General features: G+C 49.6%; 1 protein-coding gene across 1 annotated transcript in view; it reads right to left on the reverse strand.

Moving 5' to 3' along the window:
* The window catches only part of HYLS1 (HYLS1 centriolar and ciliogenesis associated), a 70842-nt gene that overhangs the window by 45619 nt on the left and 136 nt on the right, over window positions 1-25087 (reverse strand). The window lies entirely within an intron of this gene.

Here is a 25087-nt window from a genome sequence, read left to right on the forward strand (position 1 = left end):
GCTGGGCGGAAAATCATGTAAGTGCTCTGTCAGCAGTCTTCATTCCGGGAGTAGACAACTGGGAAGCAGACTTCCACAGCAGACACGAGTTCCATCCAGGAGAGTGGGGGCTTCATCAAGAGGTCTTTGCAGAGGTAACGAGTCGTTGGGGACTTCCTCAAATAGACATGATGGCGTCACGCCTCAGCAAGAAGCTTCGGATGTATTGTTCCAGGTCGAGAGACCCTCAGGCAGTGGTGGTGGACGCCCTAGTGACACCTTGGGTGTTTCAGTCGTTCTATGGGTTTCCCCCACATCCACTCATCTCAAAAGTATTGAGAATCATAAGAAGAACTAGAGTGCAGACAATTCTCATTGTCCCAGATTGGCCTCGAAGGGCCTGGTATTCAGATCTTCAGGAAATGCTCAGAAGATCCGTGGCCTCTTCCTCCCAGGGAGGACCTGTTGCAACAGGGGTCCTGTGTGTTCCAAGACTTACCGCGGTTGCGTTTGACGGCATGGCGTTTGAACACCAAATCCTAGCTAGGAATGGTATTCCGGGGGAGGTCATCCCTACTCTGATCAAGGCTAGGAAGGAAGTAACGGCAAAGCATTATCACCGTATCAGGAGAAAATATGTATCTTGGTGTGAAGCCAAGAATGCTCCTACGGAGGATTTTCGGCTGGGTCGTTTTCTCCACTTCCTGCAGACAGGAGTGGATATGGGCCTCAAGTTAGGCTCCATCAAGGTGCAGATTTCGGCCCTATCTATATTCTTTCAGAAGGAATTGGCTTCTCTACCAGAAGTCCAGACTTTTGTAAAGGGAGTGCTGCACATCCAGCCACCTTTTGTGCTCCCAGTGGCACCGTGGGACCTTAACGTGGTGTTACAGTTCCTTAAATCACACTGGTTTGAACCTCTTCAAATGGTTGACTTAAAATTTCTCACTTGGAAAGTGGTCATGTTGTTGGCCTTGGCATCTGCAAGGCGGGTGTCCCAATTGGCGGCTTTGTCTCACAAGAGCCCCTATCTGATTTTCCATGTGGATCGAGCGGAGTTGAGGACTCGTCCTCAGTTTCTACCTAAGGTGGTTTCGTCGTATCATATGAACCAACCTATTGTGGTGCCTGTGGCTACGGGTGACTTGGAGTATTCCAAGTCCCATGAGGTAGTCAGGGCCTTAAAAATTTATGTAGCCAGGACGGCTAGGGTTAGGAAAACAGAGGCACTGTTTGTCCTGTATGCAGCCAACGAGGTTGGCGCTCCTGCTTCTAAGAAGACTATTGCTCGCTGGATCTGTAATACAATTCAGCAGGATCATGCTACGGCTGGATTGCAGTTACCAAATTCGGTAAAGGCCCATTCCACTAGGAAGGTGGGCTCTTCTTGGGCAGCTGCCCGAGGTGTCTCGGCATTACAGCTTTGCCGAGCAGCTACTTGGTCGGGTTCAAACACCTTTGCAAAATTCTACAAGTTTGATACCCTGGCTGATGAGGACCTCATGTTTGCTCAATCGGTGCTGCAGAGTCATCCGCACTCTCCCGCCCGGTCTGGAGCTTTGGTATAATCCCCATGGTCCTTACGGAGTCCCCAGCATCCTCTAAGACATAAGAGAAAATAAGATTTTAAACCTTACGGTAAATTTTTTTCTCCTAGTCCGTAGAGGATGCTGGGCGCCCGTCCCAGTGCGGACAAATTCTGCAAGGCTTGTATATAGATGTTGATTACATAAGAGTTATGTTACAGTTGAGATCAGTCTTTGGCTGAGGCTGTTTGGTTCATACTGTTAACTGGTTTGGGTTCATTCCATGTTGTACGGTGTGTATGGTGTGGGCTGGTATGTATCTCGCCCTTAGATTAACAAAAATCCTTTCCTCGTACTGTCCGTCTCCTCTGGGCACAGTCCTAACTGAGGTCTGGAGGAGGGGCAGAGAGGGAGGAGCCAGTGCACACCCATTCTAAAGTCTTTACAGTGCCCATGTCTCCTGCGGAGCCGTCTATACCCCATGGTCCTTACGAAGTCCCCAGCATCCTCTACGGACTAGGAGAAAATAAGATTTTACTTACCGGTAGATCTATTTCTCGTAGTCCGTAGTGGATGCTGGGGACTCCGTAAGGACCATGGGCAATAGACGGGCTCCGCAGGAGACATGGGCATTTTAAGAAAGAATTTAGATTCTGGTGTGCCCTGGCTCCTCCCTCTATGCCCCTCCTCCAGACCTCAGTTAGAGAAACTGTGCCCAGAAGAGCTGACAGTACAAGGAAAGGATTTTGGGAATCCAGGGTAAGACTTATACCAGCCACACCATTCACACCGTATAACTTGTGATAAACTTACCCAGTTAACAGTATGAACAATCACAGAGCATCAGATAAACTCTGATGCAACTAGAACATAACCCTTATTTAAGCAATAACTATATACAAGCATTGCAGAAGAAGTCCGCACTTGGGACGGGCGCCCAGCATCCACTACGGACTACGAGAAATAGATTTACCGGTAAGTAAAATCTTATTTTCTCTAACGTCCTAGTGGATGCTGGGGACTCCGTAAGGACCATGGGGATTATACCAAAGCTCCCAAACGAGCGGGAGAGTGCGGATGACTCTGCAGCACCGAATGAGCAAACACAAGGTCCTCCTCAGCAGGGGTTTCAAACTTGTAGAACTTTGCAAAGGTGTTTGAACCTGACCAAGTAGCTGCTCAGCAAAGCTGTAATGCCGAGACCCCTCGGGCAGCCGCCCAAGAAGAGCCCACCTTCCTTGAGGAATGGGCCTTAACTGATTTAGGCAGCGGCAACTCAGCCCCAGAATGAGCCTGCTGAATCGTGTTACAGATCCAGCGAGCAATAGTTTGCTTTGAAGCAGGCGCCCCAAGCTTGTTGGAAGCATACAGGATAAACAAAGATTCTATTTTCCTGACCTTAGCCGTTCTGGCTACATAAACCTTCAAAGCCCCGACCACATCCAGTGACTCGGAATCCTCCAAGTCAGTAGTAGCCACAGGCACCACAATAGGTTGGTTTATATGAAAGGATGAAACCACTTTCAGCAGAAATTGTGGGCGGGTCCGCAATTCTGCTCTATCCGCATGGAAAACCAGATAAGGGCTTTCATGCGACAAAGCCGCCAATTCTGACACACGCCTAGCCGAAGCCAAGGCTAATAGCATGACCACCTTCCACGTGAGATATTTTACTTCCACCGTTTTGAGTGGTTCAAACCAGTGTGATTTCAGGAAACTCAACACCACGTTAAGATCCCAAGGTGCCACTGGAGGCACAAAAGGGGGCTAAATATGCAGCACTCCCTTTACAAACGTCTGAACTTCAGGCAGAGAAGCCAGTTCTTTTTGAAAGAAAATGGAGAAGGCCGAAATCTGAACCTTAATGGAACCCAATTTAAGGCCCAAAGTCACTCCCGACTGTATGAAGTGAAGGAAACGGCCCAGCTGGAATTCCTACGTAGGGGCATTCCTGGCCTCACCTAAAGCCACATATTTTCGCCATATACGGTGATAATGTTGAGCCGTCACATCCTTCCTAGCCTCTATCAGCGTAGGAATGACCTCAGCCGGAATGCCTTTTTCTGCTAGGATCCGGCGTTCAACCGCCATGCCGTCAAACGCAGCCGTGGTAAGTCTTGGAACAGACAGGGCCCCTGTTGCACAAGTCCTGTCTTAGAGGCAGAGGCCACGGGTCCTCTGTGAGCATTTCTTGCAGATCTGGATACCAAGTCCTTCTTGGCCAATCCAGAACAATGAGTATTGTTCTCACTCCTCTTTTTCTTATGATTCTCAACATCTTGGGTATGAGAGGAAGAGGAGGAAATACATAGACCAGCTGGAACACCCACGGTGTCACCAGTGCATCCACAGCTATCGCCTGAGGGTCTCTTGACCTGGCGCAATATCTCTGCAGCTTTTTGTTGAGGCGGGATGCCATCATGTCCACCTGTGGCAGTTCCCACCGACTTTCAATCTGCGTGAAGACTTCTTGATGAAGTCCCCACTCTCCCGGGTGGAGGTCATGCCTGCTGAGGAAGTCTGCTTCCAGTTGTCCACTCCCGGAATGAACACTGCTGACAGTGCGCTTACGTGATTCTCCGCCCAGCGAAGAATTCTGGTGGCTTCTACCATCGCCACCCTGCTCCGTGTGCCGCCTTGGCGGTTTACATGAGCCACTGCGGTGATGTTGTCTGACTGAATCAGAACCGGTTGGTCGCGAAGCAGGGACTCCGCTTGACGTAGGGCGTTGTATATGGCCCTTAGTTCCAGGATGTTGTTGGAAATTTCTTCCCTGTGTGACTGCCCCCCACCCTCGGAGGCTTGCATCAGTGGTCACCAGGACCCAGTCCTGAATGCCGAATCTGCGACCTTCGAGAAGGTGAGCACTCTGCAGCCACCACAGGAGAGACAACCCTGGCCCTGGGGGATAGGGTGATTAACCGATGCATCTGAAGATATGATCCGGACCACTTGTCCAGTAAGTCCCATTGGAAGGTCCTCGCATGGAACCTGCCGAAGGGAATGGCCTCGTATGAAGCCACCATCCTTCCCAGGACTCGAGTGCAGTGATGCACTGACACCTGTTTTGGTTTTAATAGATTCCTGACCAGTGTCACGAGCTTCTGAGCTCTCTCTATCGGGAGATAAACCCTTTTCTGGTCTGTGTCTAGGATCATGCCTAGGAGAGGCAGATGAGCTGTAGGAACCAACTGCGACTTTGGAATATATAGAATCCAGCCGTGTTGCCGTTACACTTCCTGAGAAAGTGATACGCTATTCAGCAACTGCTCTCTTGATCTCGCTTTTATGAGGAGATCGTCCAAGTACGTGATAATAGTGACACCTTGCTTCCGCAGGAGCACCATCATTTCCGCCATTACCTTGGTGAATATTCTCGGGGCCGTGGAGAGACCAAACGGCAACGTCTGAAATTGGTAATGACAATCCCGTACCGCAATTCTGAGGTACGCCTGATGAGGTGGATAAATGGGGACATGAAGGTATGCATCCTTTATGTCCAGAGTCACCATAAAATCTCCCCCTTTCAGGCTTGCAATGACTGCTCTTAGCGATTCCATCTTGAACTTGAACCTTTTCAGGTATATGTTCAGGGATTTTAAATTCAATATGGGTCTGACAGAACCGTCTGGTTTCGGGACTACAACATGGTCGAATAATAACCCCCTCCTTGTTGAAGGAGGGGAACCTTGACCACCACCTGTTGAAGATACAATTTGTGAATTGCAGTTAACACTGTTTCCCTCTCGTGGGGGGAAGCCGGCAGGGCCGTCGGTGAGGGGGCATCTCCTCAAAGTCCAGCTTGTATCCCTGAGACACAATATCTATTGCCCAGGGATCTAACAGGGAGTGAACCCACTTGTGGCTGAACTTACGAAGGCGTGCCCCCACCGGGCCTAGCTCCGCCTGTGGAGCCCCAGCGACATGCGGTGGATTTTATAGAGGCCGGGGAGGACTACTGTTCCTGGGAACTAGCTGTGTTGTGCAGCTTCTTTCCTCTGCCCCCGCCTCTGGCAAGAAAGGACGCACCTCGGACTTTCTTGTTTCTTTGTTCGAAAGGCTGCATTTGATAATGACGTGCTTTCCTAGGCTGTGCAGGAATATAAGGCAAAAGATCAGAATTACCAGCTATAGCTGTGGAGACCAGGTCCGAGAACCCTTCTCCACACAATCCTCAGCCTTCCACATGCCTCTTAAGTCGGCATCATCTGTCCATTGCATATTCTACAGGACACGCCAAGCAGAAATCGACATAGCTTTGACTCTAGGACCCAGTATACTCATATCTCTTTGGGCATGATTTATATATATATATATATATATATATATATATATATATATATATATATATACATACATACACACATACTAGGGTCTCAATCTCTACTGATAAGGTACCTGTCCACGCTGCTACAGCGCTATAAACCCATGCCGACACAATCGCCGGTCTGAGTAGTGTACCAGAATGTGCACGCTATCTGCAGGATCCCTGAGAATAGCTGTTACGTCAGGGCTACCTTTTGGGCAAACGTGACACCCTAGGGGAAGATTCCCATCGTATCCTGGCCCTAGTGGGGAAAGGATACTGCCTGAGAATTCTTTGTGGGAAGCTGCCGTTTCTTGTCTGGAGATTCCCGCTCTTTTTCCTCATGAGAGGAGGGAAATTTACCTCAGCTTTCTTCCCCTTAACATGTGTACTCTTGTGTCAGGGACAGATGGGTCATCAGTGATATGCAAATCATCTTTATTACAATAATCATATATTGAATACTTTTCTGCCATTTTGGCTGTAACTTTGCATTATCGTAGTCGACACTGGAGTCAGACCCTGTGTCGATATCAGTGTCTATTATTTTGGATAGTGAGCATTGAGAGACTCTGAAGGTCTCTGCGACATAGGGACAGACATGGGTAGATTTCCTGTCTGTTCTCTACCCTTTGTGCAATAAATTCATCTTAGCACTTAATTAGACATATCCAAACAGGTGTCGGCGTTGTCGACGGAGACACCATCTCACACACATTTGCTCCATCTCCTCCTTAGGGGAGCCTTTTACCTCAGACATGTCGACACACACGTACCGACACACCACACACTCAGGGAATGCTCATCTGAAGACAATTCCCTCACAAGGCCCTTTGGAGAGACAGAGAGAGAGTATGCCAGCACACACCCCAGCGCTATTAACCCAGGAATAACACAGTAACTTAATGTTAACCCAGTAGCTGCTGTTTATATTGAATTTTGCGCCTAATTATGTGCCCCCCCTCTCTTTTTACCCTCTTCTACCGTGTAACTGCAGGGGAGAGACTGGGGAGCTTCCTCTCAGCGGTGCTGTGGAGAAAAAACATGGCGCTGGTGAGTGCTGAGGAAGAACCCCGCCCCCTCGACGGCGGGCTTCTGTCCCGCTTTCATGTACAATTTTGGCGGGGGCTCATACATATATACAGTGCCCAACTGTATATATGCAAACTTTTGCCAAAGAGGTCTCTAATTGCTGCCCAGAGCGCCCCCTCTGCGCCCTGCACCCTTACAGTGACCGGAGTATGTGGGTGTAGCGTGGGAGCAATGGCGCACAGCTGCAGTGCTGTGCGCTACCTCAGTGAAGACTGGAGTATTCTGCCGCCGATTTCGAAGTCTTCTTGCTTCTGTCACCGGCTTCTGTCTTCCGGCTCTGCGAGGGGGACGGCGGCGCGGCTCTGGGATCGGACGACGAGGGTGAGATCCTGTGTACGATCCCTCTGGAGCTAATGGTGTCCAGTAGCCTAAGAATCAGGACCTAGCTTCAGAGAGTAGGGCTGCTTCTCTCCCCTCAGTCCCACGATGCAGGGAGTCTGTTGCCAGCAGAGCTCCCTGAAAATAAAAAACCTAACAAAATACTTTCTTACAGCAAGCTCAGGAGAGCTCACTGAACAGCACCCAGCTCGTCCGGGCACAGATTCAAACTGAGGTCTGGAGGAGGGACATAGAGGGAGGAGCCAGAGCACACCAGAATCTAAATTCTTTCTTAAAGTGCCCATGTCTCCTGCGGAGCCCGTCTATTCCCCATGGTCCTTACGGAGTCCCCAGCATCCACTAGGACGTTAGAGAAAAAGATTTACCGGTAGGTTTAAAATCTTATTTTTTCTTGGTCTCCCAGATCTTGCTTTAACTTCCACTGTTCCTGATGACTGCCATTTCTTAATTACATTCCGAACAGAGGATATGGGCATCTGATAACGCTTTGCTATCTTCTTATAGCCTTCTCCTGCTTTGTGAGCGTCAACTATTCTCAGTTTCAGTGTTCTACACAACTGCTTAGAGGAACCCATGGTGCTGATTGTTGGAGCAAGGTCAGATGAGTCTGGGCTTTTAAAACCTTTGAGATTGACATCACCTGGTCTTTCCAGACGATGATTGAGAACAATCCATGACACTGCCAGGTCTCAGCTGTCCAAAGGGGGCAGTACAAGGTATTAACTCTGCAGGGTGTCCAAACGTTTGCAGATGCCATTTTTTGTTTTCTGCTCCTTTGATAGTGTAAATGATGGAAATAAAATCAAACTTTTTTTGACATGTTATAAGAATGTCTAATCTGTAATTTGGTGCCTTTTGGAGATTTTTCCATCTTTCCTTGGCTTCTTTTTGCACATTAAAATGAATTTTTGCCTGGGGTGTCCAAACTTTCAATCCCCACTGTATGTATGTATGTATATATTTATTTATTTATAGGAGGGCACCAATATTTTTCTTGCCTCCGGGCAACTGGGAGGAACTTACGCCACGGCGTATAATATCAGGGTAATAGGGTGGTATATGGGATATAATACTGGGGTGACAGCTACCAATTGGTTTACATGAGCGTTATAGTGGGTTCAGCAATGGTGTAATAAGAGTAATCATTTGGTAACAGTTATGGTGGGCACATAGGGAATAATATACTACTGGGTAACAGTCCTCCACTGACTGACAGCCTATGGTATATATGCTATAGTACAGGATTACAGAATACATATATGGGGTACAATTCTGAAGCAACAGTAACCAAGGTATTGGTTTATAGACACCGGTGTATGGGCAGACTGTATTGGGCATAATACATATAGAGGTATAAAACCTGGGTGGGCTAAGGTACATGGGAGATATAATATATGGTTGGGGTATATGAGGCTATTAAAAATGGATAGGGGATAATGGGATCCGGTCTGAAGATCGACAGTGTCTAGGTCGACAATGTTTAGGTCGACAGTCACTAGGTCGACATGGATGGAAGGTCGACAGGTCTAAAGGTCGACATGATTTTTTTTCATTTTTTTTTCTTTTTTTGAATTTTTTCATACTTAACGATCCACGTGGACTACGATTGGAACGGTAAAGTGTGCCGAGCGAAGCGAAGGCACCATGCCCGAAGCATGGCGATCGAAGCGAGCCATGCGAGGGGACGCGGTGCACTAATTTGGGATCCCGGTCACTCTACGAAGAAAACGACACAAAAAATAAATAAAAATCCTCATGTCGACCTTTAGACCTGTCGACCTAGCACATGTCGACCTAGAAACCCTGTCGACCTTCCATCCATGTCGACCTAGTGACTGTCGACCTATAGTGGTCGACCTAAACATTGTCGACCTAGACACTGTCGATTTGATGAACCACACCCGGGGATAATAGCTGGGCGGGGTGTATATACTATATTATACAAAGGGTGTACAATATTGGGGTGGGGGGATACAAAGGCAGTATAAAAGCTGGGTGGTAGGATACAAGGGAGGTATAAAACCTGGATAGGGGGATACACTGGTGTATAACACCTGGGGTGGGGGGGGGGGGGACATATGGAGGTAAAAGCCCTGAGTGTGAGGGTATGAGAGATAGGGGGAATATACAGAGGGGTGGTATATGGGGGTATAACACCTGAGTGTGGGGGGTAGAACACATAGGGTGCCTCCCTGCCAAGTTCCTTCAAAATCTGTGTGCAAGTGTACCTAGAATAAGGTGATATATGTGTGTACATAGGAGCTGGGGTAGGGGGATATATGTGTGTACATAGGAGCTGGGGTAGGGGGATATATGTGTGTACGTAGGATCTGGGGCAGGAGAGGTGATATATGTGTGTACATAGGAGCTGTGGTACGGGGATATATGTGTGTACATAGGAGCTGGGATAGGGGGATATATGTGTGTACATAGGAGCTGGGGTAGGGGGATATATGTGTGTACATAGGAGCTGGGGTAGGGGGATATATGTGTGTACATAGGAGCTGGGGTAGGGGGATATATGTGTGTACGTAGGATCTGGGGCAGGAGAGGTGATATATGTGTGTACATAGGAGCTGGGATAGGGGGATATATGTGTGTACATAGGAGCTGGGGTAGGGGGATATATGTGTGTACATAGGAGCTGGGGTAGGGGGATATATGTATGTACATAGGAGCTGGGGTAGGGGGATATATGTGTGTACATAGGAGCTGGGGTAGGGGATATATGTGTGTACATAGGAGCTGGGGTAGGGGGATATATGTGTGTACATAGGAGCTGGGGTAGGGGGATATATGTGTGTACATAGGAGCTGGGGTAGGGGGATATATGTGTGTACATAGGAGCTGGGGTAGGGGGATATATGTGTGTACATAGGAGCTGGGGTAGGGGGATATATGTGTGTACGTAGGATCTGGGGCAGGAGAGGTGATATATGTGTGTACATAGGAGCTGGGATAGGGGGATATATGTGTGTACATAGGAGCTGGGGTAGGGGGATATATGTGTGTACATAGGAGCTGGGGTAGGGGGATATATGTATGTACATAGGAGCTGGGGTAGGGGGATATATGTGTGTACATAGGAGCTGGGATAGGGGATATATGTGTGTACATAGGAGCTGGGGTAGGGGGATATATGTGTGTACATAGGAGCTGGGGTAGGGGGATATATGTGTGTACATAGGAGCTGGGGTAGGGGGATATATGTGTGTACATAGGAGCTGGGGTAGGGGGATATATGTGTGTACATAGGAGCTGGGGTAGGGGGATATATGTGTGTACATAGGAGCTGGGGTAGGGGGATCTATGTGTGTACATAGGAGCTGGGGTAGGGGGATCTATGTGTGTACGTAGGATCTGGGGCAGGAGAGGTGATATATGTGTGTACATAGGAGCTGGGATAGGGGGATATATGTGTGTACATAGGAGCTGGGGTAGGGGGATATATGTGTGTACATAGGAGCTGGGGTAGGGGGATATATGTGTGTACATAGGAGCTGGGGTAGGGGGATATATGTGTGTACATAGGAGCTGGGATAGGGGATATATGTGTGTACATAGGAGCTGGGGTAGGGGGATATATGTGTGTACATAGGAGCTGGGGTAGGGGGATATATGTGTGTACATAGGAGCTGGGGTAGGGGGATATATGTGTATATATAGGAGCTGGGGTAGGGGGATATATGTGTGTACATAGGAGCTGGGGTAGGGGGATATATGTGTGTACATAGGAGCTGGGGTAGGGGGATATATGTGTGTACGTAGGATCTGGGGCAGGAGAGGTGATATATGTGTGTACATAGGAGCTGGGATAGGGGGATATATGTGTGTACATAGGAGCTGGGGTAGGGGGATATATGTGTGTACATAGGAGCTGGGGTAGGGGGATATATGTATGTACATAGGAGCTGGGGTAGGGGGATATATGTGTGTACATAGGAGCTGGGATAGGGGATATATGTGTGTACATAGGAGCTGGGGTAGGGGGATATATGTGTGTACATAGGAGCTGGGGTAGGGGGATATATGTGTGTACATAGGAGCTGGGGTAGGGGGATATATGTATGTACATAGGAGCTGGGGTAGGGGGATATATGTGTGTACATAGGAGCTGGGATAGGGGATATATGTGTGTACATAGGAGCTGGGGTAGGGGGATATATGTGTGTACATAGGAGCTGGGGTAGGGGGATATATGTGTGTACATAGGAGCTGGGGTAGGGGGATATATGTGTGTACATAGGAGCTGGGGTAGGGGGATATATGTGTGTACATAGGAGCTGGGGTAGGGGGATATATGTGTGTACATAGGAGCTGGGGTAGGGGGATATATGTGTGTACGTAGGATCTGGGGCAGGAGAGGTGATATATGTGTGTACATAGGAGCTGGGATAGGGGGATATATGTGTGTACATAGGAGCTGGGGTAGGGGGATATATGTATGTACATAGGAGCTGGGGTAGGGGGATATATGTGTGTACATAGGAGCTGGGATAGGGGATATATGTGTGTACATAGGAGCTGGGGTAGGGGGATATATGTGTGTACATAGGAGCTGGGGTAGGGGGATATATGTGTGTACATAGGAGCTGGGGTAGGGGGATATATGTATGTACATAGGAGCTGGGGTAGGGGGATATATGTGTGTACATAGGAGCTGGGATAGGGGATATATGTGTGTACATAGGAGCTGGGGTAGGGGGATATATGTGTGTACATAGGAGCTGGGGTAGGGGGATATATGTGTGTACATAGGAGCTGGGGTAGGGGGATATATGTGTGTACATAGGAGCTGGGGTAGGGGGATATATGTGTGTACATAGGAGCTGGGGTAGGGGGATATATGTGTGTACATAGGAGCTGGGGTAGGGGGATATATGTGTGTACGTAGGATCTGGGGCAGGAGAGGTGATATATGTGTGTACATAGGAGCTGGGATAGGGGGATATATGTGAGTACATAGGAGCTGGGGTAGTGGGATATATGTGTGTACATAGGGGCTGGGGTAGGGGGATATATGTGTGTACATAGGGGCTGGGGTAGGGGGATATATGGGGGTACATAGGACCTGGGGTGGGGAGATATATGGGGGTAGTTAGGACCAGGGGCATATATGGAGGTAAATAGGGCCTAGGGGGAGGGTGGAAATATGAGGGTAGATAGGGCCTGCGGCAGTGGGAAATATGGGGGTTAGATAGGGACTTGGGGGGATATAAGGGGGTAGATAAAGCCTGAGGATATAAGGGGGGTTAGATACGACTGGGGGAATGTATGGGGGTAGATAGAACCTGGGGAGGGAGATATAATAAGATTTTACTTACCGATAAATCTATTTCTCATAGTCCGTAGTGGATGCTGGGGACTCCGTCAGGACCATGGGGAATAGCGGCTCCGCAGGAGACAGGGCACAAAAGCAAGCTTTTAGGATCACATGGTGTGTACTGGCTCCTCCCCCTATGACCCTCCTCCAAGCCTCAGTTAGGTACTGTGCCCGGACGAGCGTACACAATAAGGAAGGATCTTGAATCCCGGGTAAGACTCATACCAGCCACACCAATCACACCGTACAACTTGTGATTTGAACCCAGTTAACAGTATGATAACAATGAAGTAGCCTCTAAAAAATAAGAATTTACTTACCGATAATTCTATTTCTCGGAGTCCGTAGTGGATGCTGGGGTTCCTGAAAGGACCATGGGGAATAGCGGCTCCGCAGGAGACAGGGCACAAAAGTAAAGCTTTCCGATCAGGTGGTGTGCACTGGCTCCTCCCCCTATGACCCTCCTCCAAGCCAGTTAGGTACTGTGCCCGGACGAGCGTACACAATAAGGGAGGAATTTTGAATCCCGGGTAAGACTCATACCAGCCACACCAATCACACCGTACAACTTGTGATCTAAACCCAGTTAACAGTATGATAACAGCGGAGCCTCTGAAAAGATGGCTCACAACAATAATAACCCGATTTTTGTAACTATGTACAAGTATTGCAGATAATCCGAACTTGGGATGGGCGCCCAGCATCCACTACGGACTCCGAGAAATAGAATTATCGGTAAGTAAATTCTTATTTTCTCTATCGTCCTAGTGGATGCTGGGGTTCCTGAAAGGACCATGGGGATTATACCAAAGCTCCCAAACGGGCGGGAGAGTGCGGATGACTCTGCAGCACCGAATGAGAGAACTCCAGGTCCTCCTTAGCCAGGGTATCAAATTTGTAGGATTTTACAAACGTGTTTGCCCCTGACTAAATAACCGCTCGGCAAAGTTGTAAAGCCGAGACCCCTCGGGCAGCCGCCCAAGATGAGCCCACCTTCCTTGTGGAATGGGCATTTACATATTTTGGCTGTGGCAGGCCTGCCACAGAATGTGCAAGCTGAATTGTATTACACATCCAACTAGCAATAGTCTGCTTAAAAGCAAGAGCACCCAGTTTGTTGGGTGCATACAGGATAACAGCAAGTCAGTTTTCCTGACTCCAGCCGTCCTGGAACCTATATTTTCAGGGCCCTGACAACATCTAGCAACTTGGAGTCCTCCAAGTCCCTAGTAGGTGCAAGGCACCACAATAAGCTGGTTCAGGTGAAACACTGACACCACCTTAGGGAGAGAACTGGGGACGAGTCCGCAGCTCTGCCCTGTCCGAATGGACAAACAAATATGGGCTTTTTTGAGAAAAAAACCACCAATTTGACACTCGCCTGGTCCAGGCCAGGGCCAAGAACATGGTCACTTTTCATGTGAGATGCTTCAAATCCACAGATTTGACTGGTTTTAAACCAATGTGATTTGAAGAATCCCAGAACTACGTTGAGATCCCACAGTGCCACTGGAGGCACAAAAGAGGGTTGTATATGCAATACTCCCTTGACAAAGGTCTGGACTTCAGGAACTGAAGCCAATTCTTTCTGGAAGAAAATTGACAGGGCCGAAATTTGAACCTTAATGGACCCCAATTTGAGGCCCATAGACACTCCTGTTTGCAGGAAATGCAGGAATCGACCGAGTTGAAATTTCTTTGTGGGGCCTTCCTGGCCTCACACCACGCAACATATTTTCGCCACATGTGGTGATAATGTTGTGCGGTCACCTCCTTTCTGGCTTTGACCAGGGTAGGAATGACCTCTTCCGGAATGCCTTTTTCCCTTAGGATCCGGCGTTCCACCGCCATGCCAACAAACGCAACTGCGGTAAGTCTTGGAACAGACATGGTACTTGCTGAAGCAAGTCCCTTCTTAGCGGCAGAGGCCATAAGACCTCTGTAAACATCTCTTGAAGTTCCGGGTACCAAGTCCTTCTTGGCCAATCCGGAGCCATGAGTATAGTTCTTACTCCTCTACGTCTTATAATTCTCAGCACCTTAGGTATGAGAAGCAGAGGAGGGAACACATACACCGACTGGTACACCCACGGTGTTACCAGAATGTCCACAGCTATTGCCTGAGGGTCTCTTGACCTGGCGCAATACCTGTCCCGTTTTTTGTTCAGACGGGACGCCATCATGTCCACCTTTGGTATTTCCCAACGGTTTACAATCATGTGGAAAAAACTTCCCGATGAAGTTTCCACTCTCCCGGGTGGAGGTCGTGCCTGCTGAGGAAGTCTGCTTCCCAGTTTCCATTCCCGGGATGAAACACTGCTGACAGTGCTATCACATGATTTTCCGCCCAGCGAAAAGTCCTTGCAGTTTTTGCCATTGCCCTCCTGCTTCTTGTGTCGCCCTGTCTGTTTACGTGGGCGACTGCCGTGATGTTTTTCCCACTGGATCAATACCGGCTGACCTTGAAGCAGAGGTCTTGCTAAGCTTAGAGCATTATAAATTTACCCTTAGCTCCAGTATATTTATGTGGAGAAAAGTCTCCAGACTTGATCACACTCCCTGGAAATTTTTTCCTTGTGTGACTGCTCCCCAGCCTCTCGGGCTGGGCTCCGTGGTCACCAGCATCCAATCCTGAATGCCGACTCTGCGGCCCTCTAGAAGATGAGCACTCTATAACCACCACAGGAGAGACACCCTTGTCCTTGGATATAGGGTTATCCGCTGATGCATCTGAAGATGCGATCCGGACCATTTGTCCAGCAGATCCCACTGAAAAGTTCTTGCGTGAAATCTGCCGAATGGAATTGCTTCGTAGGAAGCCACCATTTTCTACCAGGACCCTTGTGCAATGATGCACTGTTTTTAGGAGGTTCCTGACTAGCTCGGATAACTCCCTGGCTTTCTCTTTCGGGAGAAACACCTTTTTCTGGACTGTGTCCAGAATCATCCCTAGGCACAGCAGACGTGTCGTCGGGATCAGCTGCGATTTTGGAATATTTAGAATCCACCCGTGCTGTTGTAGCAGTATCCGAGATAGTGCTACTCCTACCTCCAACTGTTCCCTGGACTATGCCCTTATCAGGAGATCGTCCAAGTAAGGGATAATTAAGACGCCTTTTCTTCGAAGAAGAATCATCATTTCGGCCATTACCTTAGTAAAGACCCGGGGTGCCGTGGACAATCCAAACGGCAGCGTCTGAAACTGATAGTGACAGTTCTGCACCACGAACCTGAGGTACCCTTAGTGAGAAGGGCAAATTTGGGACATAGAGGTAAGCATCCCTGATGTCCCGGGACACTATATAGTCCCCTTCTTCCTGTTCGTTATCACTGCTCTGAGTGACTCCATCTTGATTTGAACCTTTGTAAGTGTTCAAAAAATTTTTAGATTTAGAATAAGTCTCACCTAGCCTTCTGGCTTCAGTACCACAATATAGTGTGGAATAATACCCCTTTTCTTGTAGTAGGAGGGGTAATTTAATTATCACCTGCTGGGAATACAGCTTGTGAATTTTTTCCCATACTGCCTCCTTGTCGGAGGGAGACCTTGGTAAAGCAGACTTCAGGAGCCTGCGAAGGGGAAACGTCTCGACATTCCAATCTGTACCCCTGGGATACTACTTGTAGGATCCAGGGGTCCTGTACGGTCTCAGCGCCATGCTGAGAACTTGTCAGAAGCGGTGGAACGCTTCTGTTCCTGGGAATGGGCTGCCTGCTGCAGTCTTCTTCCCTTTCCTCTATCCCTGGGCAGATATGATCTTATAGGGACGAAAGGACTGAGGCTGAAAAGACGGTGTCTTTTTCTGCAGAGATGTGACTTAGGGTAAAAACGGTGGATTTTCCAGCAGTTGCCGTGGCCACCAGGTCCGATGGACCGACCCCAAATAACTCCTCTTCCTTTATACGGCAATACACCTTTGTGCCGTTTGGAATCTGCATCACCTGACCACTGTCGTGTCCATAAACATCTTCTGGCAGATATGGACATCGCACTTACTCTTGATGCCAGAGTGCAAATATCCCCCTGTGCATCTCGCATATATAGAAATGCATCCTTTAAATGCTCTATAGTCAATAAAATACTGTCCCTGTCAAGGGTATCAATATTTTTAGTCAGGGAATCCGACCAAGCCACCCCAGCTCTGCACATCCAGGCTGAGGCGATCGCTGGTCGCAGTATAACACCAGTATGTGTGTATATACTTTTTATGATATTTTCCAGCCTCCTGTCAGCTGGTCCTTGAGGACGGCCCTATCTATAGACGGTACCGCCACTTGTTTTGATAAGCGTGTGAGCGCCTTATCCACCCTAAGGGGTGTTTCCCAACGCGCCCTAACTTCTGGCGGGAAAGGGTATACCGCCCATAATTTTCTATCGGGGGGAACCCACGCATCATCACACACTTTATTTAATTTATCTGATTCAGGAAAAACTATGGTAGTTTTTTCACATCCCACATAATACCCTCTTTTGTGGTACTTGTAGTATCAGAAATATGTAACACCTCCTTCATTGCCTTTAACGTGTGGCCCTAATAAGGAATACGTTTGTTTATTCACCGTCGACACTGGATTCAGTGTCCCTGTCTGTGTCTGTGTCGACCGACTAAAGTAAACGGGCGTTTTAAAACCCCTGACGGTGTTTTTGAGACGTCTGGACCGGTACTAATTGTTTGTCGGCCGTCTCATGTCGTCAACCGACCTTGCAGCGTGTTGACATTATCACGTAATTCCCTAAATAAGCCATCCATTCCGGTGTCGACTCCCTAGAGAGTGACATCACCATTACAGGCAATTGCTCCGCCTCCTCACCAACATCGTCCTCCTACATGTCGACACACACGTACCGACACACAGCACACACACAGGGAATGCTCTGATAGAGGACAGGACCCACTAGCCCTTTGGAGAGACAGAGGGAGAGTTTGCCAGCACACACCAAAACGCTATAATTATATAGGGACAACCTTATATAAGTGTTTTCCCTTATAGCATCTTTTTTATATATTTCTAACACCAAATTAGTGCCCCCCCTCTCTGTTTTAACCCTGTTTCTGTAGTGCAGTGCAGGGGAGAGCCTGGGAGCCTTCCCTCCAGCCTTTCTGTGAGGGAAAATGGCGCTGTGTGCTGAGGAGATAGGCCCCGCCCCTTTTTCGGCGGCCTCGTCTCCCGCTCTCAACGGATTCTGGCAGGGGTTAAATATCTCCATATAGCCTCCGGAGGCTATATGTGAGGTATTTTTAGCCAAAATAGGTTTTCATTTGCCTCCCAGGGCGCCCCCCTCCCAGCGCCCTGCACCCTCAGTGACTGCCGTGTGAAGTGTGCTGAGAGGAAAATGGCGCACAGCTGCAGTGCTGTGCGCTACCTTAAGAAGACTGAGGAGTCTTCTGCCGCCGATTCTGGACCTCTTCTTATTTCAGCATCTGCAAGGGGGCCGGCGGCAAGGCTCCGGTGACCATCCAGGCTGTACCTGTGATCGTCCCTCTGGAGCTGATGTCCAGTAGCCAAGAAGCCAATCCATCCTGCACGCAGGTGAGTTCACTTCTTCTCCCCTAAGTCCCTCGTTGCAGTGATCCTGTTGCCAGCAGGACTCACTGTAAAATAAAAAACCTAAGCTAAACTTTTCTAAGCAGCTCTTTAGGAGAGCCACCTAGATTGCACCCTTCTCGACCGGGCACAAAAATCTAACTGGCTTGGAGGAGGGTCATAGGGGGAGGAGCCAGTGCACACCACCTGATCGGAAAGCTTTACTTTTGTGCCCTGTCTCCTGCGGAGCCGCTATTCCCCATGGTCCTTTCAGGAACCCCAGCATCCACTAGGACGATAGAGAAAAGATGGCTCACAACAATAATAACCCGATTTTTTTTGTAACAATAACTATGTACAAGTAATGCAGACAATCCGCACTTGGGATGGGTGCCCAGCATCCACTACGGACTATGAGAAATAGATTTATCGGTAAGTAAAATCTTATTTTCTCTAACGTCCTAGTGGATGCTGGGGACTCCGTCAGGACCATGGGGATTATACTAAAGCTCCCAAACGGGCGGGAGAGTGCGGATGACTCTGCAGCACCGAATGAGAGAACTCCAGGTCCTCCTCAGCCAGGGTATCAAATTTGTAGAATTTAGCAAACGTGTTTGCCCCTGACCAAGTAGCTGCTCGGCAAAGTTGTAAAGCCGAGACCCCTCGGGCAGCCGCCCAAGATGAGCCCACCTTCCTTGTGGAATGGGCATTTACATATTTTGGCTGTGGCAGGCCTGCCACAGAATGTGCAAGCTGAATTGTACTACAAATCCAACGAGCAATAGTCTGCTTAGAAGCAGGAGCACCCAGCTTTTTGGGTGCCTACAATATAAACAGCAAGTCAGACTTTCTGACTCCAGCCGTCCTGGAATTATATATATATATATATATTTTCAGGGCCCTGACAACGTCTAGCAACTTGGAGTCCTCCAAGTCCCTAGTAGCCGCAGGCACCACAATAGGTTGTTTCAGGTGAAACGCTGACACCACCTTAGGAAGAAACTGGGGACGAGTCCGCAGTTCTGCCCTGTCCGAATGGAAAATCAAATATGGGCTTTTGTAAGACAAAGCCGCCAATTTTGACAATCGCCTGGCCGAGGCCAGGGCCAACAGCATGGTCACTTTCCATGTGAGATATTTCAAATCCACAGATTTGAGTGGTTCAAACCAATATGATTTGAGGAATCCCAACACTACGTTGAGATCCCACGGTGCCACTGGAGGCACACAAGGGCTGTATATGCAATACTCCCTTGACAAACGTCTGGACTTCAGGAACTGAAGCCAATTCTTTCTGGAAGAAAATCTATAGGGCCGAAACTTGAACCTTAATGGACCCCAATTTGAGGCTCATAGACACTCCTGTTTGCAGGAAGTGCAGAAATCGACCTAGTTGAAATTTTTTCGTGGGGCCCTCCTGGCCTCACCCACGCAACATATTTTTACCACATGTGGTGATAACGTTGTGCGGTCACCTCCTTCCTGGCTTTGACCAGGGTAGGTATGACCTCTTCCGGAATGCCTTTTCCCTTAGGATCCGGCGTTCAAACCGCCATGCCGTCAAACGCAGTCGCGGTAAGTCTTGGAACAGACAAGGTCCCTGCTGGAGCAGGTCCTTTCTTAAAGGCCGATGCCACGGTTCCTCTTGGAACAGACATGGTACTTGCTGAAAGCAAATCCCTTCTTAGCTCCCGAGGCCATTAGTCCTCTGTGAGCATCTCTTGAAGTTCCGGTTACCAAGTCCCTCTTGGCCAATCCGGAGCCACGAGTATAGTTCTTACTCCTCTATGTCTTATAATTCTCAATACCTTGGTTATGAGAAGCAGAGAAGGGAACACATACACCGACTGTTACACCCACGGTGTTACCAGGACGTCCACAGCTATCACCTGAAGGTCTCGTGACCTGGCGCAATACCTGTCCCATTTTTTTGTTCGGGCGGGACGCCATCATGTCCACCTTTGGTCTTTCCCAACGGTTCACAATCATGCGGAAAACTTCCCGATGAAGTTCCCACTCTCCCGGGTGGAGGTCGTGCCTGCTGAGGAAGTCTGCTTCCCAGTCGTCCACTCCCGGAATGAACACTGCTGACAGTGCTATCACATGATTTTCCGCCTAGCGAAAAATCCTTGCAGTTTTGCCACTGCCCTCCTGCTTCTTGTGCCGCCCTTTCTGTTTACGTGGGCGACTGCCGTGATGTTATCCCACTGGATCAATACCGGCTGACCTTGAAGCAGAGGTCTTGCTAAGCTTAGAGCATTATAAATTTGCTCTTAGCTCCAGTATATTTATGTGGAGAGAATTCTCCAGACTTGATCACACTCCTTGTGTGACTGCTCCCCAGCCTCTCAGGCTGGCCTCCGTGGTCACGAGCATCCAATCCTGAATGCCGAATCTGCAGCCCTCTAGAAGATGAGCACTCTGTAATCACCACAGGAGAGACACCCTTGTCCTTGGATATAGGGTTATCCGCTGATGCATCTGAAGATGCGATCCGGACCATTTGTCCAGCAGATCCCACTGAAGAGTTCTTGCGTGAAATCTGCCGAATGGAAGCGCTTCGTAATAAGCCACCATTTTTACCAGGACTCTTGTGCAATGATGCACTGACACTTTTCCTGGTTTTAGGAGGATCCCGATTAGCTCAGATAACTCCCTGGCTTTCTCCTCTGGGAGAAACACCTTTTCCTGGACTGTGTCCAGAATCATCCCTAGGACCAGCAGACGTGTCGTCGGAACAACTGCGGTTTTGGAATATTTAGAATCCACCCGTGCTGTCGTAGAACTACTTGAGATAGTGCTACTCCGACCTCCAACTGTTCTCTGGACCTTGTTCTTATCAGGAGGTCGTCCATTTTCTTTGAAGACGAATCCTCCTTTCGGTCATTACCTTGGTAAGGACCCGGGGTGCCTTGGACAATCCAACGGCATCGTCTTGAAACTGATAGTGACAGTTCTGTACCACGAACCTGAGGTACCCTTGGTGAGAAAAGGCAAATTTTGGGACATGGAGGTAAGCATCCCTGATGTCCCGGGACACCATATAGTCCCCTTGTTCTTTGCTATCACTGCTCTGAGTGACTCCATCTGGATTTGAACCCTTGTAAGTGTTCAAATTTTTCAGATTTAGAATAGGTCTCACCTAGCCTTCAGTACCACCATATAGTGTGGAGTAATACCCCTTTCCTTGTTGTCGGAGGGGTAAATTTATTATCACCTGCTGGGAATACAGCTTGTGAATTGTTTTCAATACTGCCTCCCTGTCGGAGGGAGACATTGGTACAGCAGACTACAGGAACCTGCGAGGGGGGAAACCTCTCGACATTCCAATCTGTACCCCTTGGATACTACTTGTAGGATCCAGGGATCCTGTACGGTCCCAGCGTCATGCTGAGAACTTGGTAGAAGCGGTGGAGGGCTTCTGTTCCTGGGAATGGGCTGCCTGCTGCAGTCTTCTTCCCTTTCCTCTATCCCTGGGCAGATATGACTCTTATAGGGACGAAAGGACTGAGGCTGAAAAGACGGTGTGACTTAGGGTAAAAAACTGTGGATTTTCCAGCAGTTGCCCTGGCCACCAGGTCCCATGGACCGACCCCAAATAACTCCTCCCCTTTATACGGCAATACATCTTTGTGCCGTTTGGAATCTGCATCACCTGACCACTGTCGTGTCCATAAACATCTTCTTGCAGATATGGACATCGCATTTACTCTTGATGCCAGAGTGCAAATATCCCTCTGCGCATCTCGCATATATAGAAATGCATCCTTTAAATGCTCTATAGTCAATAAAATACTGTCCCTGTCAAAGGTATCAATATTTTTAGTCAGGGAATCCGACCAAGCCACCTCAGCTCTGCACATCCAGGCTGAGGCGATCGCTGGTCACAGTATAACACCAGCATGTGTGTGTATACTTTTTAGGATATTTTTCAGCCTCCTATCAGCTGGCTCCTTAAGTACGGCCCTATCCGTAGATGGTACCGCCACTTGTTCTGATAAGCGTGTGAGCGCCTTATCCACCCTGAGGGGTGTTTCCCACCGCGCCTTAACTTCTGGCGGGAAAGGGTATACCGCCAATAATTTTCTATCGGGGGAAACCCACGTCACACACTTCATTTAATTTATCTGATTCAGGAAAAACTACAGGTAGTTTTTTCATCTCACACATAATACCCTTTTTTGTGGTACTTGGAGTATCAGAAATATGTAACACCTCCTTCATTGCCCTTAACGTGTGGCCCTAAAAGAAAATACGTTTGTTTCTTCACCGTCGACACTGAAATCAGTGTCCGTGTCTGGGTCTGTGTCGACCGACTGAGGTAAATGGGCATTTTACAGCCCCTGACGGTGTTTGAGACGCCTGGACAGATACTAATTTGTTCGCCGGCCCTCTCATGTCGTCAACCGGCTTGCAGCGTGTTGACATTGTCACGTAATTTCCATAAATAAGCCATCCATTCCGGTGTCGACTCCCTAGAGAGTGACATCACCATTACAGGCAATTTGCTCCGCCTCCTCACCAATATTTTCCTCATACATGTCGACACACACGTACCGACATACAGCACACACATAGGGAATGCTCTGATAGAGGACAGGACCCACTAGCCCTTTGGGGAGACAGAGGGAGAGTTTGCCAGCACACACCAAAACGCTATAATTATCCAGGGACAACCTTTATATAAGTGTTCCTCCCTTATAGCATTTTAATATATATACATATCGCCAAATCAGTGCCCCCCCTCTCTGTTTTAACCCTGTTTCTGTAGTGCAGTGCAGGGGAGAGCATGGGAGCCTTCCCACCAGCCTTTCTGTGAGGGAAAATGGCGCTGTGTGCTGAGGAGAATAGGCCCCGCCCCCTTTTCGTCGGGCTTCTTCTCCGGAGTTTTAGATATCTGGCAGGGGTTAAATACATCCATATAGCCTCAAGGGCTATATGTGATGTATTTTTCGCCATACAGGTATTATACATTGCTGCCCAGGGCGCCCCCCCCCAGCGCCCTGCACCCTCCGTGACCGCTGTGTGAAGTGTGCTGACAACAATGGCGCACAGCTGCAGTGCTGTGCGCTACCTGATGAAGACTGAGAGTCTTCTGCCGCCTGGTTCCGGACCTCTTCATCTTCAGCGTCTGCAAGGGGGGTCGGCGGCGCGGCTCCGGGACGAACCCCAGGGCGAGCCCTGTGTTCCGACTCCCTCTGGAGCTATGTCCAGTAGCCTAAGAATCCAATCCATCCTGCACGCAGGTGAGTTGAAAATCTCTCCCCTAAGTCCCTCGATGCAGTGAGCCTGTTGCCAGCAGGACTCACTGAAAATAAAGAACCTAAAAACTTTTTCTAAGTAACTCTTTAAGAGAGCCACCTAGATTGCACCCTTCTCGGCCGGGCACAAAAACCTAACTGAGGCTTGGAGGAGGGTCATAGGGGGAGGAGCCAGTACACACCATGTGATCCTAAAAGCTTGCTTTTGTGCCCTGTCTCCTGCGGAGCCGCTATTCCCCATGGTCCTGACGGAGTCCCCAGCATCCACTAGGACGTTAGAGAAAAGGGGATAGATAGGGACTGGGGAGGGGAATATACGGAGGGGGGGGGGGGGTTAGACAGGACTGGGGGGATATGTGGGGGTAGATAGGGCCTGTGGTGGATATAAGGAGGGGGTAGATGGGGTAGATAGGGCCCGGGGGATATAAGGAGGGGGTAGATATAAGGAGGGGGTAGATAGGGCCCGGGGGATATAAGGAGGGGGTAGATACAAGGAAGGGGTAGATACAAGGAAGGGGTAGATACAAGGAAGGGGATATGAGGGGGTAGATAGGGCCCGGGGGATATAAGGAGGGGGTAGATATAAGGAGGGGGTAGATATAAGGAGGGGGTAGATATAAGGAGGGGGTAGATAGGGCCCGGGGGATATAAGGAAGGGGTAGATATAAGGAGGGGTAGATAGGGCCCGGGGGGTATATATGGGGGGTAGTTGCCGGGCAGGGAGATATATACGGCGGGTAGTTACCGGGCAGGGGGGTATATACGGGGGGGTAGTTACAGGGCCCGGGGGATATATACGGCGGGTAGTTACCGGGCAGGGGGGTATATACTGGGGGGGGGGGGGGTAGTTACCGGGCAGGTGGGTATATACGGGGAAGTAGTAGCCGGGCAGGGGGGTATATACGGGGGTAGTTACCGGGCAGGGGGGTATATACGGGGGGGTAGTTGCCGGGCAGGGGGGTATATACGGGGTGGGTAGTTACCGGGCAGGGGGGTATATACGGGGGTAGTTACCGGGCAGGGGGGTATATACGGGGGTAGTTGCCGGGCAGGGGGGTAAATACGGGGGGGGGGGGGGGGTAGTTGCCGGGCAGGGGGGTATATACGGGGGGAGTAGTTACCGGGTAGGGGGGTATATACGGGGGTAGTTACCGGGCAGGGGGGTATATACGGGGGAGTAGTTACCGGGCAGGGGGGTATATACGGGGAAGTAGTTGCCGGGCAGGGGGGTATATACGGGGGTAGTTACCGGGCAGGGGGGTATATACGGGGGGGGTAGTTGCCGTGCAGGGGGGTATATACGGGGGTAGTTACCGGGCAGGGGGGTATATACGGGGGGTAGTTGCCGGGCAGGGGGGTATATACGGGGGGGGGGGGGGGGGTAGTTGCCGGGCAGGGGGGTATATACGGGGGGGTAGTTGCCGGGCAGGGGGGTATGTACGGGGGGGGTAGTTGCCGGGCAGGGGGTATATACGGGGGGGGGGGGGGATAGTTACCGGGCAGGGGGGTATATACGGGGGGGGTAGTTGCCGGGCAGGGGGGTATATACGGGGGGGGGTAGTTGCCGGGCAGGGGGGTATATACGGGGGGGTAGTTGCCGGGCAGGGGTATATACGGGGGGGGGGTAGTTGCCGGGCAGGGGGGTATATACGGGGGGGTAGTTGCCGGGCAGGGGGTATATACGGGGGGGGGGGGGGGGGGGGTAGTTGCCGGGCAGGGGGGTATATACGGGGGG

The sequence above is a fragment of the Pseudophryne corroboree genome, chromosome 7 (assembly GCF_028390025.1).
Source record: "Pseudophryne corroboree isolate aPseCor3 chromosome 7, aPseCor3.hap2, whole genome shotgun sequence".
Taxonomy (NCBI): Eukaryota; Metazoa; Chordata; class Amphibia; order Anura; family Myobatrachidae; genus Pseudophryne; species Pseudophryne corroboree.